The 18733-nt window shown below is 39.2% G+C and overlaps 1 protein-coding gene across 7 annotated transcripts in view; it reads right to left on the bottom strand.

The window, feature by feature from the left end:
- Nucleotides 1–15756, bottom strand: part of LRRC4C (leucine rich repeat containing 4C) — a 1215827-nt gene extending 1200071 nt beyond the window's left edge. For all 7 annotated transcript variants that reach the window (XM_086677650.1, XM_086677644.1, XM_086677649.1 and 4 more), the window contains exon 1: nt 15207–15756. The gene's annotated coding sequence lies outside the window, so the exon portion shown is untranslated. The remainder of the gene's footprint in view (nt 1–15206) is intronic.
- Nucleotides 15757–18733: the final 2977 nt, after the last annotated feature.

Raw genomic sequence — 18733 nt, 5'->3', positions numbered from 1 at the left:
ACAGGGCAAGGAATCTAAGTTAACTTTTATCCCTCCCACTTAGATCTGGCAAGAAGCTGTACCTCAGGTATATAAGCTCTGCCTCAGGAGTAGCAGAAATTAAGATTTAACATGCAAACTTAGTTCACCATGTCTATTTCTTCACATGTTCTAAGAAGATGCTGTGCAAGTAAAATACTTTATATCACCCAAGAAATACCTTATGAGGCATTAAAGGGAAAATTCCTCTTCCCTGGGGCTTACTCCCTTGACACCTTAATTCTGAATAAATTGACCATAAAAGCAAATCAGGACCCCATGTCACCACACAAAGGACTTTCTGAAACAAGATAGACGCCCCACATGAGGCAAGTGCTTTTCAGTATCTAGAAAACAATGTTCTGTTCTTGCAAGAAGGCTTCCATACACATAGTACAGGAGAATTCCTACTACCAATTAGGAGAAGGGCTAAGGTTAAATGGAGTGAGAGAGGGAAAAAAATGAAAAAAAAAAAAAAAAAAACAGAAAGAGATAAAGTGGAGGCCCTGGAGCTGGTCTCACAGTCCTGGATGGAAGTAGGAGATCTCATGCAATAAAAAAGGTCCTGGGAGTAGAAGTCACGATACACGTTTCGATTTTGCGTTCTCCAGTTGTATGACATTGAAACCATCACTTAATCTTTTTACCCTTAGTATTCCCATATGTAAAATGGGAAAATAGCACCCTTCTCAGAGGGTTACTGGGAGAATTAAATGTGAACATGTAAATAAACATACAAATTATTATCACAAGGTCCAAGGAGGGTAACTTTTTTTCCTTCAAAAAAAAAACCCGAGTGGAAGAAGGAATCCATAACATAGGAGTATGAATGAGTAACTGTGTGTGTGTGTGTGTGTGTGTGTGTGTGTGTGTGTGTGTGTGTGTAAAACTTAATACCCTAGAGGTGTGGAGGAAATTTATTTCCTCTCTATATTGAACCTGTTCATAATAAATATTACATTATTTACAATGAGTATGCTTGACGCATAGTCGGTTCTAAATGTTTGCTGAATAATGACTCAAAAGCAGTAAAAAATGAAGCTGAATGAATGCCAAGTTGCTAATTAGCAAAATCTAGACTTTTTATATCAGCAGCACTGCAGTTGAAGAGATCCATATTCACAGAAGAGAGCTGTACCACTAGGTTACCAGGTTACTCTTTTTCAAAAAGACACAGAAAGTCAACAACTTCAGAAACTCACACATCACTCCCACCCCAATTTAAATCTTAAGAAATTAATAACACCTGTCTAGTAGGTAATTCTGTTCCGGTAAACTGCTGCTGTGTAATAAATCATCCCAATACAGAGACTTAGACATTTCTTCTATCTAACCACTGTCTGTATTGGATGGTCTCTTTGTCTGCTTCTGGTTTCCTCAGTTCACTTACACAACTGCATTTAGCTGGAGCAGAAGCTGAGCTTGAAGGCCTGAGGTGGCCTCCCTCACATGTCTGGTAGCCATGCTGGCTTTCGAAGACACAACACAGGGAAAAGGGAGAGAGTAATGGGTTTTCTGTATATCCTCCAGCTAGATGGGCTTCCTTTCATGGGAGAAAAATGGAAGCTACAGGCTTCCTAATGCCTATCCCTGTAAGTTAGAATGCCATTCCTCTTACGTTCTATCAAAGCAAGTCACAAAGGTAGTCTAGTTTCAAGGAGTAACAAGACAGACTCTACTTCTTCATGGGAGTCACAGAGAAAAAGGCCATACGTACCAGGATACATGGACTTTGTGACCATGTTTTTATCGTTATTACAGAAAAAGGACAAATGTAGCCCCATTTCCTCACCAAGAAGGCTAGAAGCATGTATCTGCTAGGCTGTACGCACCAGAAGATTGTCTGTGTTAAATTTAGTAAGTCCTAGTATAGGGTAAAGCACAAAGAATTCTAAAGCCACAAAACTAAAACTAAGGCAAAACTGACAGCACATTGACCATCTGATCAAAGCCCAGGAACAAGGAAAAGTTTAAAAACACAGAAAAGAATGCAGGCAATTAGAGCAGGCCATTATTTTAATTATGAAGATCTGGGCTTACAAGCCATAATTTTAGCAGAAAGCCTGCTGTGAATATGACCATATGTTTGGTAGACTGTAAGTGCCTTTGAAACATGACACTTATTTTCTCAAATCCCAGCTCAGACATTTATTAGATGCATCCTCACTGTCAATTTACTTATCTTCTCTAAGCCTCAGTTTCCCTATCTGTATATGAAAAGTGATTACATTATTGCCTGTACTAAGAATTACACAAGATATATGTACATCCCTGTCACTGACATACAATATTCAATAAGTGGTGGAAATAAATGCAATAGGCAACTACGCAATTACTGGATTTCTACTTCTAAATTGTATTAAAGTCTATTTTGATACTATTAAAACTCCATGAAAAATAATCTAGATTTAAACGGGGTATTGTTCTTTGAGCTCTCAAACACTGAGATTTTATAATCGCAAAGAGGTTGGTAGATAACTTGTTTTTTTTATTTTTGTCCTCAAAATCAGTTTATTGAGAGAATCTGGAAAGCAGGGCCCTTCTCCCTGAGAATATGTGAAGAATGACTTCTAAGAAAAATTTAGAAAAAAGTACTGTAACCAAGAACACTCCAAGGTGATAATACCTATTGATGTGTTCAGGATGGGAATGCAATCCTCAAAGCATATAATAAAACTTAACTAAATGTAGAACCACAGTCTACTTTAGTATAATAGTGTAACTGTAACACAAAATTCAAACTCAGTAGAAACATAAAACTTTTTGGGGGAACCTCCAAACAATGAGCTTCCATTCATTGTTCTCTGTTGTAAGACAGATAATTGGAGGGGAGGCAATGGAACTGAGCAGTCCATATATACACATAGATCCATATTGTGCACATTTTTGTAGATTGCAGAATAATGTTAACAAGTTTACCTATTGTAATGGGTGTGTGCATGTGAGTGTGGTGTGTACTACCGTCTTTTAGGCTTCCTTGAAGTTTTGTCTTTCCTTTATATCAGCTTTGCTTCCTTAGTAGTCATTTTCTCTAAGTTACTCCTTTGCTAATTGGGCAAATGTGATAATTTGTAATGGGTCTCCAACTCATTAGTGTAATTTAGTCAGGTTGTACGGTATTTCACCAGACACACCAACCAGGCTCCCGCATGCATCTGTTTTTCAAGCTCTATTTCATAAGCATCCACAATATTTCTGCTTTAAAATTGAGAAATGATTGCTCCTTAATCAGCTATTTGTTATACTGAGCTATATAAATATATGCAGTGTCATCCATAAATAATTTTAGGGTAGAACATAGTAACAATTAACATTTGCATAGAGCTTTAAAGTTTACAAAGCTTTTTCTTATATACCCAAACACAAAATCCCATGCATTCCCCTCTGAAAGAAGGGACCACTTATTTTTTAAATGACTTCGAAGGCAGCATACGATAATATTTCTAGACATAGATACTTGCTTTATCCAGATCTCTGCTATGTGATCTTGGCCATTTATTTAACCTCTCTTACCTTAAATGTTTCCTTCTTTAAAATATTTTTTAAAAATTTTTTCAATGTTTATTCATTTTTGAGAGAGCTAGAGAGAAAGAGACAGAGAAAAAGAGAGAGAGAGAGAGACAGAGCATGAGTGGGGGAGGGGCAGAGAGAGAGGGGGACCCATAATGTGAAGCAGGCTCTAGACTCTGAGTTGTCAGCACAGAGCCTGATGTGGGGCTCGAACCCATGGACCACGAGATCATGACCTGAGCCAAAGTTGTATGCTTAATCAACTGAGCCACCCAGGTGCCCCAAATGTTTCCTTCTTTGAAATTTATTTTTATTTATTTTAAGAGAGAGAGAGAAAGCGAGAGCAAGCAAGTGGGGGAGGGGCAGAGGGAGAGAAAGAGGCTCTCTCCAAGTAGGCTCCACACCATCAGCACAGAGCATGAACAGTGAGATCATGACCTGAGCCAAAATCCAGAGTCAAATGCTTAACTGACTGAGCCACCCAGGTGCCCCAAATGTTTCCTTCTTTGAAATGTGTGTAATAGCTACTTCAGTTGCTTTCTTGGGGGAAGGAGGGGGAGTCGAATTTTTGAAAATGAATATAAAGTTCTAAATGTATAGTAAATGCTTAATAAATGCTGGCTGTTATCATGGTCCCAATCTGGCAAGGTAAGAACATCATCCTTTTTAAAAGACGCTTACATTAAATGCCAGGAAAAAAAGGAGATCGTTGGCAAATGTGTAACTAGGATTTTCAGGTTGGGAAGATTCAGAGTCATTATGCAAAGGCAGCATCTGCTCCCCATGCCCAGCAAGGGGGCTGGAGGGTTGAACATTGCTCACAATATCGCAAGCTGGGGCAAGTGGAAGCAATGCCTTTTAATGTGAAGCCCTAGGTTGCTTAAAACTGTGGAACTGTGCAGAATAGAGACTAGAACAAAGAATACAGATTTGTAAGTAAAGACATTACCAAAAAGGAGGAAGGCCTGAGGTAGATGCTGGAAAACTTGGATCTGGAGATGAGATATATTTAAAAAGTTGGAGAGAGGAAGCAGGAAACTGGGAAGTCCTAGCAAGCCAGTAGGTAGGAGGTCTGAGTCAATGTCAGAAACAGGAGCTGTTGCTGAACAGGACTTTCTTGCATCTTCTGTGGCCTCCACTTGGCAAGAAGACTAGGGGAACAGGAGACAAGAGTAGGGAAAGATTTCCTTATGCTGTGGACGCTCAAATCACTAACTATGGGAGGTGGTGAAGGTGAGTAAAACAGATATTGAGGAAGGCAGGTTTTTCTGGAGCAGTACCCAAACCTCAGATAGAGATGAAATTAGCTTTTTTCCCATTTTTAAATTTCCTATCTCTGCTCTCATAAGGGGGGAGAATCAAGGGGTTATTTAACCACAAGCCTGACAGGTGACTCTGTACTGTCCCCATAGAGATTAAAAGTAATGACCAAAGAATCAATTTGATTAGTGGCTTTCTCTTGACAAAACCCTCTGCTGTTTTGTATTGTTTTGTTTTGTTTTTTATTCCTTCTTGCCTCCACTCCCTCCCAGTAAATGGCATGGTCAGAATTAGAGTGGACCAGCTTCAAACTGGTCAGCCTTTTGCTTCTCCTGGATCCTTACCTTAGATCCAGGCCCTAAGCCAAGAAAAATGGCATCCTATGAAACTGCCTGGCAAATTTCTGAGTTTACTGTTGTGGAAGGATCAGCCCTCTGGCTTGAGAGAAAGAAACAGCCATCTACTGCAGCAGAATGAAGTCTCTCTTCTATCTCTAAGAATTCCAAACTAACAAACTGGGCTGACGTCTGGAAGGTCAGAGAACATACTTTCCTCTATCAACCCTTCATGCTTATGTTAAGTGCCATTCCATTCTGAGCTGGCAGTTCACAGACATGTTTCTCTCTAGAACATACCATTAGAGAAGTCTGGACCATCTGTCTGTCCGACAGACCATCTGTATAAAGCACTAGCTCCCCTTCCAGAAAATAGAAAAGGGACATACTCAGATCCCAACAGGGAAGAGAAAGTAAGGATGCCAGATAGGAATCTTTGCATCTATCTTTGTTTCCAAGCTCTCTTTTTGGCGATCACTGGAGAAAAAATTCCAGGAAAATTAAGGTAAAAAAAAAAAAAAAAAAGTTACACCAAACAGTTTTCACCTAAAAGAGTAAAGAACAATTCGAAACTCAGGAAGGGAAAATACAGAACACTGGATGGCTTTCAGGGTTTACAAGGATAAAGATCATAATGGGAGGAACCAAGTCACCTGGGCTCTGCAGCCAGAGCCATCTAGGCACACATCATACACGACATGTGACTGTTTACCTGAGCAAATCACAACTTGTCTGAGGTTGAGTTTCCTCATCTGTCCCGTGAGAATCATCATAGTTCTTTTTCACAACTGAAGTTCCCAGCATACCGCTTGGAATATCACAATGTTAAACACATGCTAGCTACGGGGTTAATTTTGTGATTCTTTTTTTCTAGGCTTTCTATGGGACCCACCCCAAATCTTTATTCTTATCTACCAAATACTTGTTGATGACATTTTCTTCCCCTATTCACACTAAAGCCCTCATCTCTTCCATTTCTCTTCAGAAAAACTGGATTTAGTCCTAAACATAATGTAGAGCAAGTTTCTTCCTTAATCTTCCCCATCACAAAGTCCCCAGTGATAACTTTATTCTGTAAATAATTCATATTGACTCCATTTTTTGGTTCTGAATGCCATGCTGCATTGCTTAGCAAGTTAATTTCTCTTTTGCTAATATAACATTAGCAATAGTATATAAACGTATTTGAGGGGAAAAACATCGTTTACAACTTTGTGTTCCACACTATACTCTATAGAATAGTGAAGCTAGTAGGTGTTCAAGAAACACATCAATAGGGGCGCCTGGGTGGCTCAGTCGGTTGGGCACCCGGTTCCGGCTCAGGTCATGATCTCATGGTTTGTGAGTTCAAGCCCCACATCGAGCTCTGTGCTGGATGGCTCGGGGCCTGGAGCCTGCTTCAGATTCTGTGTTTCCCTCTCTCTCTACCCCTTGTCCCCTCACACTCTGTCTCTCTCTCTCTCTCTCTCTCTCTCTCAAAAGTGAACATTAAACAAAAAAGAAAGAAAATGAAACATATGGACAAATGATACCACTGAAATGGACACATAAGCACAAAGATATCATCCTCAAGAGCATTCATAGACAATGCTGATTTACTCAAGCAAAAGCGATCTTAATCTAGATCTATGTCATACTTCTGAGATTCAGGAATAGAAAAAAGATATATATATATATATATCAGTCAAATTATATATATATACACACTCTCAGTCAAATGAGTCTTGGGGAAAAAAACATGTGCCAGATAGGAAAAATAGAATTCCGCTTAGTGAAAGCTTAGAAAAAATGCATGAGTGCCTATTGTGACGGCAGAAATAAAAATCCAACTTGAAGGGGCAAACACACATCCAGCAAAATCATGGCAGTAAGGCAAGATAGGTCAAAGAAGAAGAAAGGGATAAAGGAGGTAGCATCCACCAGATGAGCACAAGAAGAACTCAGCTGTCTGTGAACAAGATAGACTCTGGTTCATTAAAGTATTTGCAATCAAGGGACACTCAGAAAAACTTAAAACTACTTATATATATATATGCTCTTATTTGGGGCACTGGAATCAGAACAGGTTAGTTGATAAAGTGTTTCATATTTATTATTTTCCACGCTCTTTGGTAGAGGAAAGATCCTGAGCAAAAGTCACATATAAACATGACTTTCCTTTAGAAGTGTGAGTGCAATTTTTTCCTTGTGTGTACCTATCTCCTTAGTATGTTTATCACTATACATAGGGAACGTCTCCAACAGGAAAAAAGTTAGCACATTCAGCCACTGTTTTTATTACTAATCACTCAGTCATTTTCAGGCACAACTTCACCTTTACTAAAGTGATTGTTCAAATTGCTTGCACTTCATACTTATTTTACTGTTATGCAAACATTTGTCTCAATTTGTATAAAAAACTTTTCTTTACTGAAACAGTTCTTCCACATTAAGCATCTGCAAGGTTCCTGACATGTATGATCAAAAGTTTTAATTCCAATCATACTTTTCCCAAAAAGTATACCCTGAACCATTGTGTACATACTTGGTCCTTGCTTCTGGGACTTATCACGCAAATCACGAAGATAAAGATCAAGCTGTCCTACATAAAGAATGTAAATCTCCTATCCTGGAATGGCTTACCAAACACAGAGAATTCTGGTTTCCTCATATATACAAAAAGGAGTATCTAGAACACCAAAAACTGATTTGGTTTAAAAAATATATATATCTACACTTCATACAAAAGCTAGAGAAATTTTACAGGGATGAGAAAAGAGGCAGAGTTGAAATTTTCTTTGTTTCTTTTATAGCATAAAGTCAAAGGAAGATGGTTACCTCCTCTCTTTATCAAGAAAGCTTTCAAAATGTGACCCTTTTTCCTGTTTACAGATAAGCGTTGTGCTACGTTCCCAAGTTCACGGCATTTTAAGGATTGAACGATAAAAAAAAATTCCTTAGCACATGAAATTCTGACTTGGCTCTCTGTTTCTCTAGTCTCCTTGAATGCCCTGAGCCAAATCACTCTTTTTCCATCAGCATGTCCCTCACTGACATCAATATCTAAAAGATAATTTTCCTCCTCTCGCTCATATTTTTATGGCCAGACAGACATGGATATTCATGTTTCTGTTCACTCATGTGAGGTAACAATTTGTATAACCTCTGGCACTGCAGAGTACAAGGTTTATACACAAATAGATATTCCTAAATTATCATATTAATACTACTAATTATTATAATTTTCAAAATATATCATAATATTTATTTAATGTTAATTTATTTTCAGAGAAAGAGCACAGGAGTAACAGAGAGAGGAAGGGAGAGAGAGAAAAGCCCTAGCAGGCTCCATACTGTCAGAGCAGAGCCCAACATGGGGCTCGAACCTAAAAACAGGGAGATCATGACCTGAGCGGAAGTCAAGAGTTGGATGCTTAAGTGACTAAGCTACCCAGGCATCCCTATTATTTGTCTTTTATTGAACAGAACCAAATCCCAATTCTCAGTCCCTTTTGAGTATTATTTTTCTTAATGTTTTTACAACAACCACGCAAGGAAAGGAAAAAGGTACCAAAGAAATCCATACAAAGTTACATAGAGAGACACTTAGGGACACTACCCATAAAGTACATTCTGCAAATATTGTCCACTGCTACTTAGGATTTAATGTTACAGAGCAGACTGTCATTTCTTTGTCCCACATCCCGTAACTGTAATTACTTTTGCCAATATGCTACATGATACCAAACATTCTTATGAGATTTACTTAATTGTCAAAGTTGGGCTCTACCTCAAAAGCATTAAGGACTTACTGTTACCTGGAACCCACTGGTTCAGGAGGTGACCCTTCAGAGGTCCCTTAGAGACAGAGACTACATCTTTCCACTGATAGAATGAGTCCTGTTATGGCAACAAGATTATTTGATTTGCATTTAGAGAAGCCTTGCTCTGGACTCTCCATATTCAAGGATTTATGTGAAGAAGCACTGGGTTTACAACATAAAGATTTCTTTAAAACATGGTATATATAGAATATATATCCTTATGAATACATAGAAGAGACATACATGAGTTTTGAAGTCCGTCTGAATATTGGACAAAGGAGTGAATCACTTTTTGTTGCATCTGTAATATGGGAATGCTACCTTACCTTTGTTTTGAAAGTGTAAATAATACAGCCTGCGACATAGCACAGCGTCTGGCACTTAGAACCCATTTGATGACTATGAGAGGATTCATTATAATTTATGATACCATCTAATTGTGTGTATCTGCAGTATATTACTCAGGGAAGTTAGTTCAGTACACTTCTCTAACCACAAATCCTGAGGCTCAAGTCTGTGGTTGAGACCCATAAACTTGCATTTATTATTTTCACCAATTGACATGCCTCTTCCCTTTCTTACTCTACTAGATTTGGATTTTAAGAAACCAGTCTTACACTGAAGGGAACATGGTTCTTGTCTTCCTTCTCGGCAAGCCATAAAATCAGCTCCATCCATTCATTGTAAGGACAGAAAAACCCACAATCTGAAGGACAAAACCCTGCTCCTTTTGTGCCTAGGGAAAGGCTGACTGTGCAGAACAGAAATACCTGGGCCAAGTGGTATCAGCCGTGCAGAGTTAGCAAAGCAGAATTGAACTCATCACTGACAGCTCAGTTCAGCTACAACAGGAACAAGGATTTTTACATCTTTTGCAATATGTTCTTGAACTAAATAAAGGTCATACATAATGACATAGCCCCACATAGGTCATCTTCTTGCAGAGGAATCTTAATCCTGTTTAACTATGAAGTCCAAATTCCAGGGGACAGCCTGGAAACTGCAGCATGCCCCATCCAAATGCAGGAATTGCAGCAAAGAAGCATGAGCAGAGAGAGGCCTACATCCCCCACAGTGGTGATCACAGTGCTTGTACCTGGTAGGTGTTTAATAAATATGCATCCTTTCATTGACTGTGAACAAAACGAGATGTTAGATAAAGAGCAATGTTAACACCACTTGCTGACATGTGAACTGTGTTTCTGCAACCACATATGGATGGGTGCACAGGATTCTCGCTACTTACATTCAGTATCATTTTGGAAGTTCTGAGCGTAAGTGAGGTGACATCTGGAAAGGGCACTTTGGTTGCTCTGAGAAAGGATCTGATGAAATCATGGTACATGAAATGAGCTAATTTACAGAAATACAACTTTCTCTCTCCCATGGTACTTAGCTCTCAGATTACATTTGGGGCTTTTGCCTACCGACATAAATTACATAAATACATTAAATTAGAGTGGTCTTCCTAATTCTTAAGCCAGATGAAGGGGGGAAAATATATGTGAAACTATAGAGTTTCAGTTTTGTGTTAAGAATTTTGCCAAGTACTATAACAGCTGACCTTCAACAAGATAGGTTTGAACAGTGTGGATCTGCTTATTACGTGGATGTCTTACAGTGCAGTAAACATATCTTCCCTTTGATTTTCTTAAAAAGATTTTTTCTCTAGCTTACTTTGTTGTAAGAATACAATATAGAATACATACTACAAAATATGTTAATTGACTATGTTATCAGTAAGGCTTCTGGTCAACAGATAGTAAGCTGTAAGTTTTGGATGAGTCAAAAGTTACAGGAGATTTTCTACTGCCTGAAGGCTGGCACCCCTAACCCGTATATTGTTCAAAGGTCAAGTACATATACACTCATCTATTCACTCACATAGAGGCCCACTGAATGATTGATTATCCCCATTTTACAGATTGGATAACTGAGGTTCTGAAAGATTAGGTATCCAACCCAAGTCCAACTTCAAAGCCAATGCCCATCACTACCATATTTTCTTGTCATAAGGATCTCTAACTGAGCCCTTTAATTCTGGTCTATCTATCCCGCAAAGATAATTCATTGTGATCCTGTTGATACAATTTCCAAGTTTAACTCAAATTCTAGTCAACAGCCTTATTGTGGAATACAGTTTTCTAGACTCCACAAACCCTATAATGATCTGTGTAGTCCCCCAAAAAGGGCTAGATGTCCAAGTCTTTCCTGTCCTCTCTGGATATCCAATGACAATGGATTGAGATCATCACATTTTCTATTTTTCATGAATCTGAAGCTGCACCTCCTATAGGAGGTATAATTGCTTGCAAGTAATTGAGCATGTGTACACGTGCTCATTTGCACAGGCACTCACACATACACAAACCTGCAACCAAGAGTGTGCCACAGAAATTACTGAGGTGAGGTATAGTCAACACATTTGTGAAACACCCAAATTTTAATACCACAAATATCGATCATCATTATGAAGATAAGTTCTGCTTAATTTGAAAATCATATTGAAGAAACTATTTTGTAATGTCTTAAACCATATATGAAGTCATCATTACCATAGTACATTACATTTCCATAGCAGTGTAATAACAGATCATTTTATATTTAAATATTTATTTAAATTTATACTTAAATATATTTATATCTATAATACTTCATCATAATCCCAATGACACACTATAAGGATGCTTATTCCTAATCAGGAAGATTGATCAGAGTTCTGAGACTTTCAGTGACTTACTGACCATCAAGTGCACCATCAATGCTTGACTGACACCTAAGTCTCAAACGTTCTCCTGATTCTAACCCCTGTCTCCACCCAACCCCACTTTTACCGGTGACAGTATACTGAGTAGTCCCAAATGGGGATTCAGATAAATTGAGTAAATTGATTTAGTCCATTGCAAAGCCCCTGTTCTACCTTCACTTTAATTAATCCATCTCTTCCTTTGCAATTTAACAGGGGACCGGGAGAAGTTCTCAGGGGATGAAGAACAATAGCAAGACTATACAAACATGCATCTGTCATGAGAGCCTGGATCTTCTTCATCCCAAGAGTCTGCATTTTCTGCTGTAGGCTGATGCTCCAGTCTATTAGCATTAGCCCCAGTGTCAGCATCAGTTTGTGGAGCTAACACACAGCTCCAGGCTGTTGTAATGACTCAGCAATCAAAACTTCAAGTTCAGTTCGCCTGGTCTTCTCCCACCTTCAGGGCCCAAGCTACAAGAGCTCCCTTTTGCTCTTCAATTTACGGGGTGATCTTTCTGGCTTCCTTTAAAGGTTCTCAGTGGCTGACTTTCCAGCTGTCAGCTCTGCTAGTTACAGAAGGAAAGAGCCATTCATGTGTTAAGTGCCCTAGGTCTTAGAAACACAAGGAAGAATGTTGGGCCTGGCTGGTTCACTTGAGCCAAGACCCAAAGAGAGGCTGGATAACTGACTGGAACTAAATAGAGAAGGAATTGGAATTTCCTTTATTCACCCCCAGATAAACTCAAGGCATTCTCTACCAATGAATTCTTTTTAAAAAATTAACTCTGCATATATTCCTTCTTCCAGGAAGTCCAACCTTTTGTCAACTGACTTGTTACCTGTACTGAAACAAAAAGTTCTCTCCCTCCCTTTTCTTCTTTGAACTCACTAAGCAAGAAAACAAACCCCATTAAACTAAAAACAAACAAGCAACAAACCTAACAAAAACAAAAACCACTCTGATCACAAAACAAATCCAGAAAAGACAAAAGAAAGCCATATATCTGGAGCCTGTTCTGATAGAAAGCTGTTTGCCTTTACTCTGACCTAAGCTAATAAAGATGCAAAGTTACAACTGCTCAAACACCACCAGGAAACCCTGACATACCAGGGAGAGGCTTTACTCACTGCAGAAGCTGTAATCAGAAAACCCTGAGTTGGCTTGTACCCCATTTCTATTATTAGCTTAAAATAAGTGATAATGAAAGTGTTGCTATTGCTAGAAGATTCACTCATTACAATTATTAAATCTCAAATACACAAAAGCCAAGATGTTATCCTGATTATTTTTTAGATGGTGTTGAGAATAATCTTCAACCGGTTTTTGAACCAATACCACAACTCTAAATATACCCACCCTGGGTGAGAATGTGAACGGGAGGGGGAAAAGTCAGAATTAAATAGCCTCAATAACAAGAGGCACTTATTTGCCAACTTCCAGAACGGCATTTTCAAAGGGCTTCTCTTCATTCAGAACAGTCCCCTCACAAAATAGAAGGTGTGATATACTGTCCCTCTGCACCTGGTACTGGTAACCAAAAGCTGCGTGTTCACGAAGAGCTGCCGATGTAAGGAATGGTGACGATCCAGGCAGACTGTGGGGAACTCCAAACCCCCTCCAGGGGCATCAGGGCTCTGTACGCTCTTCAGAACAGTACCCTGTGTTTCTGGTGTATGTACCACATTCGCCTTCGGGTTTCACGAGTCCCAGGTTGTTTGCACCACAAAGAAAATGAAATTTTATCTGGAGTTTCTCCTAGGTTTCAATCATTTAAAAATGAAAAAAACCCTTTCTGATGAAAGAAATGTAACTGGAATCTAGGAGTAACAGATGAAAATATCCAGAGCAAAAATAGTTGACAAGAATGACAGATCATAAATTACACTGATAAGAGACAGTCTTCCCATAGTATCTTTACCAAGAGCAGAGTGGAGGAAGGGTCAGCTGGAGTAGGGGGCATCTTGTAACAGCTGCCATTCCTTAAATGGTTTCTCTAATACCACTTTGCAAAAACATCAGAGAGAAGGGATAGTCCATGGTAATACCAGGGTATAATCTCATCTAATTTTTTTTTTCTTTTTAGTCCTGAACTGGGGGGGGGGGGGGGGGGGGGAAGAGATCCTTCTTAGAGAAAACAATCTTAATGTTTCAAGTATGACATCTGACATCCCTCAACTTGGATGCCCCAATGCATCTTTGACCCCCAATGGTCTCTGAACAAAGCTCATGTTACAATTTGTATCATCTCCCTCCCTATAAAGAGACATCCACACTTACCAAAGCACCTATGTGTGCTCTCCTCTGCCTAGTTAACATACTGTCAGCTCTTTCATGAAAATGTTCACAGTAACAGTTCAAGTTGGCCAACATTCCATGAAATATCACCGTTCCTTTTAGGATAAACCATCCACATATATAGGCTGAGGAAGACTGAAGCTCTATTGCTTCTATCTGGGGGGGCCTCAGCATCTTAGAAATATATTTACAAGTGATTCTCACTTCTAGGGAGAAGCTAAGAGATGCCAGTGCACAGATAAAAATACCTACAGATACAGGAACACAGATGCTAACACAGTGAAAGGCTATTTTGCTTTAATTAAGTAACCTCTGGATGGAAATAGGTAAAATACTATCTGAATTTCACTTTGAAGGAAAGGGAAAGAAAAAAGAAAAAAGAGGCACAGTAACCACCAGGAAACACTAAAGGGATGCCTGAGTTAGGCAAGATGTGAGACTAAAGTCACCTGAATTCCTGATGCCGCCTGCTTGCTTTTACAGCCAAGAGTAGACAATTAAGAGCAATTTGCAACTGCACTCCCTTCTCTAGGGACCATGTAGGGTAAGGGGATGTTCCAAAATGAGAGACACTAGTCTTAATCAGGGGACAGAGCATTCAGAAAGGTTAATGAGATACAATCGCAAGAGAATCAGTGCAAAAAAGGAGGTTCAAAATACTAAACAATTTCCACTTTGTTCTCATTTGTTCCAATTAAGAGCTGTTGAAACAGCTTCTCTGTATTCCACACATTCGCTCCTCTCCAGAGCAGATTTAACTATTCCAGAAAAAAATAAGGGCTTTGGGGGGAAAAAGTCTACTATTAAGTTATCATAAAGTCCAGATTACACCCCCAACCCCCACCCTCAGTCTCTGAGCAGACACACTTTTGCCTCTTACTCAGAGCCTCTGCCACTAGCGATTCTGATTTTTCCCCTCAAATTTAGAGAGTATTTCAGGGAGGGAGAAGGCTGGATTTCCGCCCCCCCCCCCCCCCCCCCCAGATTTCATAGAAGCAGAATTCACTGTGAAAATGTTAAATAAATAAAAGGAAGAGGGCTGGGGGATGGTTATACAAATGGAAATAATCTCCTTGGCATGAAAATAGCCCCAAAATGCCACACACTGAGTTCTTCTGAGCATTACAGGCTCTAAAAAGCACTTATAAACTGCATATGGATTTCCAAAAACAAACAGGAAAGCACAAACATTGCAAGAAACCAAGGACTAAGATCTAAGGAGTCCCGTGACTTACCTTCTTTTACGGATCCTCAAAGTTCACCAAGGAAAATTTAAAATCCTCTAGCTTATCTTGCACTACTCTATTTTCTTCTTCTTTGTTTTTTTTTTTTAAGTCACATAGAGGAAAAATAATCAGTTTTCAAAGGTTCCATTTATCTGATCTTCCAGCACCAGCAAAAAACGTGTCCAAGAGACTCCGCCAAAAAGTAAGCCAAAAACTCATCAAAGGCAAAAAGAGAAAGGGGGGGAGTGGGGGGAGGAAGGGGATGGTGAAGGCTGGGGGCTACAGACTGAGGCCAAGTGCCCAGAGAATATTTTCACGCTGTTGAAATCTCCTACTGTACGATATACCTGCTTTGGTTGTCACACAGACGCACACACATTCACGGACACTCACACATCTCATACAAAAAGCAGGCACCCACACTCACAAACACACACAAACACACGCGCTCACACACACACCAGTGTAATGAAAACTGTCAGTAGTAACCTCCAATAGCTGCTGTGTGCTGCAGATAATTCGGCTCACTGTTACCTTCCCAGATCGGTGTAGGATCAAAAGAACATCCAAAATAAGGGAGGGGGGGGGTGCCCAGGACAAGGTAGATGCCGGATCCCTCTCCCCCAGGCAGATTCATCAAGCCAGGAGCGGGTCAATCAGCAGAGGTGTCTGCTTGCAGGGTGCCCCGGATTATGGCAAGGTTATTAATCTTGATGCGCTGCCTCCCCCACCCCCAGCATTCGGCAGCCTGCATTGAGATGATTGCCAGAGCTGTGTCTGTCCCTGTTCCACTGCATTTTGCTCAGCCCTCTGATGCTGCAAGTGAGACACAGTGGAGGCAAGAATACTAATAAGGTGGTTAGCTACAGTTTCTTCAAGGCAGTCGGCATGCAGTATACAGTAAATGTGTACTTCCCAGTGCTCTGTGTGTGTGCCTGGGTGTCTGCAGGGAGGGCAGTGAATCCATCTCCGGCCAGAAGACAAGATTGTTTGTAACCTGCCTGGAAGGACTAGATCATCAGAATCATCACTGTCCTGCAATGGCATGGTCTATGACAGTATTATGTTTGGAATAAAAATAAGCGGGGGGGGGGGGGGGGGGGCGGGGGCGGGATAATAGTCCAGAAGCCTAGAGCTGACATTTGAAAGAGAGAGGAAAAAAAAAAAAACGTCCAGGGAGACAAATTGGGTTTATAAATAGGCTCCGAGGAGACCAAGGCAAAATTTTAACATGCTGCTGCCCTGGTTGTTAAATGGAAATACAAAGCAATTTCAAAAACCAGCTCCAGCCTATAAATCTTGGAACTGGCAACAAGTATCTGAATTTGACTGATGGGACAGTGGATAAATGGATTCCTGGCAATATAAAAAGTTTGCTCGTGCGTTCTGCTCTGTAGCCATGCACTGGTGTGTGCAGGGATCTAGGTACAGTTCATTCATTATCAATATGGATTTAGAGTCTACCCCTTCAGTTTTATTCTGATGTACAGTTTTTATCACGTAACTATCATATTGTGGAGAATGTCTGAGTGGCAATGTCGTTAGAAGGATTGGTTGACAACTGTCAATAGTAAATATTACTCTATGTAATATTCTTACATAGAAGGAGTTTGAGGTTTTCAGGGTGAAAACATGTATGATATCTGTTTTAGTACCAAGCAATGAAAGAAAAAAATAAGAATATGCCAAGTGAATAATTCCTCAGCCTCCACAGGACTCATATTTCTATGATTGGGTCTCATAATACAATACCTCTTCTTTAGTCAAGTATAATCACTAAGTCCCTTCAGGTGATTTAAATTGGTATTATCTGAATATGTAAGTACTGGACAGTTGGAGAAGGCAGATAAGGACGAATTATGGAACACTGCAATACCAGGAATTGTCAGCAGATGTCACAAAAGAGGATATAGGTAAAAATTCTACCAACAACTGCAAACACTTAATCTAATTTAACAAGCAGATTTTAATCAAATTTATAAAATGAATTCTGAAATACTAAATTTTTATGAAATTTAAAAGTTCAAATAAGAATTTGGAAGGAAACTTGCATTTCCCCCAAATGTCACTCTCAAATCACCAATTTACAAATTCTAGATGACCTGTTATTGATATTAAAAAGAAAAAATATCCTATGCCACAAATATAAGTGATTTTTTATTCCATAAAATATATCATTTAAATATCTTCTTGTTTGTAATACAGCAACTACTAGATTAAACTTTAAAACAGATAGGTAGGACAAAGTAAATTTGGCAATGAAATTCAATATAAAATGTTTAAGGTTTCCATCTAAAACACTAACTCTGTTTCACCTTGATCATATCTATTAAAAATTTTTAAAGTAATTATTCATGTTTGGGAGTTGGACATTATTCATAAACACAGCATATAGACAAAATACATAAAGAATCAAGAATGATCAACAATCCCACTTACGTTACAGCATCAAAGGTTTTAAAAATCTAGTGTATGCATCATCTTTGTCTCTATTTAGTTAAATGCAATTTATTAGTATGCACCAAATCCTAGTCTCAATTAGCTCAGATGCCAATAAAAGTTAGTGTTAAAAGTTTGGGCATTGGAGTCCAGAAGAACTGGGTTCAAATTTCAGTTCTTCCTTATAGCCGTTAGCCTCCACAGCTGTCTCCCTTATCCCTTTCTCTTCCTTGTTTTCCTTTCACTTGCAAGCAGGACATTATTCCATACCTAATAGGATTATTGTGAGGAATGGAATGAATTAATATTTATTATGTGCTTGGCATATTTCCTGACGCATAATAAGCGATTTAGAAGTACTACATGGGTCTTATAAACAAAGTAGATGTTTGTTTCTCACCATGTAAGCTCTGTCTTTGCTAGCCACAGGTAAAACAAGTAGAATCATTTAATCAGTTATTTTGACACTGAGATGTTTGTTTTTAAATTTATTTTTACAAATAGTTTTTGTAAACTAAAGTCGAGTAACTTTGGACCCCTTTTTAAAGTTTATTATACACACAAATACATTTTTGCAAGTATCTCTGTGATCCTAGACTCACTAAAACAGAGACTCATTTTCTTGATTAATTGTCTGAGACCACTTTGACTCAAACAGAATATTTGGAAAGAAAATCTGATAGCAGCTTACTGCTTCCCATCAAGACTTGCTATGAATCCAACAGTACCACCAAGCACTAACATGAAAATGCTTAACGATGCAAGAAAAGACCCCTGGAAATGGGGATAGTTCCTAAATCAGCAATTCCATGACACATTCCATCACAGTAGAATCGCAACTCAGATCAACTTATTTTCTTTAATGTTTATTAAATTTTTTGAAAGAGAGACAGTGAGATCCAGGGAGAGGCAGAGAGAGACAAAGGGAGACAGAATCTGAAGCAGGCTCCAGGCTCTGAGCTGTCAGCACAGAGCCTTATGCGGGGTTCGAACTCACAAACTGTGAGATCATCACCTGAACCAAAGTTGGACACATAACTGACTGAGCCACCCAGGCGTCCCAACAACTCAGATCATTTTTAAATGGGTATCGAGAT

The sequence above is a fragment of the Puma concolor genome, chromosome D1, assembly GCF_028749965.1.
Source record: "Puma concolor isolate L17-30 chromosome D1, mPumCon1.1.hap2, whole genome shotgun sequence".
NCBI lineage: Eukaryota > Metazoa > Chordata > Mammalia > Carnivora > Felidae > Puma > Puma concolor.
The sequence above is the reverse complement of the archived record's forward strand: the minus strand, read 5'-3'. Positions and strand labels throughout refer to the sequence as shown.